Raw genomic sequence first — 2471 nt, forward strand, 5'->3', positions numbered from 1 at the left:
ATCCACTCACCGTTTGCAAGTGCACAGTCAAGCCGCTTGATCTGATCCTGTCCTCGTCGCCTATTAGTCTATGTGAACCTTCTTCCAATCATATCCAAGTCCTTTAGTGTACCACCATCAATAAAATTCACAAATTCATAAATAGATAAAGCTGATTTTAAGCCCCTCCTTTTCATCCAAGTTCACTATAGCATTGAAACCACCTAGGGATGTCAATGGGGCGGAGCGGGGGCAGGGAATACCTCCCTACTCCCCGTCCCCGCCCCTGTTGCCCGCCATGGAGAATAATTGTCCCCATCCGCGTTTTCCGCGGGCCCCATTCCCCATCTCCCTATATTTAACATTCATATGGAAATTATAATAAAAATATCAAAAAAACTAAAAAATAAACTACAAAATATTATTACAAACACACAAACATATATTATCCAAGATTATAAGTCCAAAAATATAACATAGCAAATCATAGTCCATAAAATAAAATCTTGAACAATAGGGTTAGGATTTTTCAATGAGTGAAATTACTAAAAAAACTCTTATATTAGAAATAAAGTAAGAGTTATTAAGTAAGTTCAAAAATTCGGGAAATTATTGGGGATCCCCGCTCGGGTCCCCACACCTGTCTCGGAAGAATTTAGCTCCCCATCCCCATCTCATCCCCACGGAAAAAATTTTCCACCATTAAGGCCCATTCAGGACGGTCTCCGCGGAGATCGCGCCTCTTGAAAATTTTTTATACCCCTAACCACCCATAATAACAACATTTCTAAAAAAAAGTTGTATAAAATAGGAAAATTTTGTGTATTGAGTATAGCGAATTACATAAGCTATTTAGATGTACTCCAATTAGCTCCTAAAACTAGTTTAAAGTAGGATCAGTTATCTTGGCAACTATAAAAATTCTTTTTTCAGCAAGAATTTTAACTGCTGTGTCCTCTTTCCATTGTTAAAGCCAATTTACTAGTGCAAAACAGAAAACTAATTAGATTTGCTTAGTTTTAGAAAGAAAAACAAAGAAGTAAAAAGAAACGAACCATACCTCACATAGAGTGCTGAGTTCTTGACGCTTCAGTTTCAAAGCCATTTGCGTGGTGTGGTGCTCCAAAGCATCTTTTGTCGTGAATTTTACGTTTGGACATTCATGAGCATCAGACATTGGTTTTCAAAATCATGGGAGAATCAATCAGAAAATACGAGAGAGAATGTATTTCAAATGGCTTTGGAACGAGACAAGAATTCTATTTTAAAAAAAGAAAGTATGGGGAACTAATATTAACTGTGTACAATGAATTAAAAAAATGTAAAATTAAAATTAAAAATTAAATCATTAGTTATTTAATTTCAAAATTTGAAATTTGAAAATTAAGATTAGTATTTAAATCCATTACAGTTATTTCTAATCCACAAAACTCACGGTAATATCCAGTTCTCAGCTCGCGTCACTGAATTTTTTTGGCCGAGGCCGCCTTATCCTCTCACCGACACCGTCCTCATCTCCATTGGTCAGCCTGATGTGCCTCGACGCTCAGCCTAACGTCGCCTCTCTTCCAAGCCGGCTTCGCTTTTCCCATTTCTTCGAACCTCTTCTCATCGATGATTCTTCTTCTTCGGATCCAAGTATGGTTAGCTTCTTTCATGATTTGAGCCATATGCTTCACAACAGTGTCGTTTTTGTCGTGACTAGTCCTTCAAAATTATGTTTTACCACAATAATAGTTTTCTCTTTATTCAATTTATGATGATCATTTTACTAGGTATGCATATGGTTATTTTATTTTTACGTAGATGATTATTTTTATTGTATTGAGTTTAGTTATATATAATTAAAATATGTTAGATGTTCAATTCATTAGGTATGCGGATGATTATTTTTATCCTTAAGTGGATGATTATTTTTATTAAAGGTGAGTGGCGTGTGGCAAGCCAAGTAGCTATGATGAAATGGGATGATTATTGATGAAGGTGGGGTGGCCGCCGGTTGAAAAAGAAGAGAGTATTAGAGAATTTCAGATGGTTATTTTTTTGAAATAACTAATGAATTTTTTAAAAATTTGAAATTTAAAATTTGATATGAAATAACTGAATAAGAGTTTTTAAATTTATTATTTCGTGAGTAATTTTTATTTGTAACTCATATTGGACTAAATAAACAATCCATTGTATACATTGTACAAATGTCCCATTATCTTTCTAACGGAACTTTTAAAAAAATATTCTAACAGAACAATTTAAAAGAGTACGTACCCATCGTACTCCGCTCTATATATCACCTCTTAGTTATAAGAAGGTATACTTAATCTAATAAATATTAATCATAACATATAATAAAATAATTATAATTTACTTAGTTTATATTTAATCGATATATTGTGAAAAAATAAATACTATTACCTTTTTTAATTAAAGAATAAAAATGAAACACTAAAAAATTGTAATAATATTCAATAAATATATTCAATATTCTACTATTG

Source organism: Arachis ipaensis, chromosome B03, assembly GCF_000816755.2.
Source record: "Arachis ipaensis cultivar K30076 chromosome B03, Araip1.1, whole genome shotgun sequence".
Classification (NCBI taxonomy): Eukaryota; Viridiplantae; Streptophyta; class Magnoliopsida; order Fabales; family Fabaceae; genus Arachis; species Arachis ipaensis.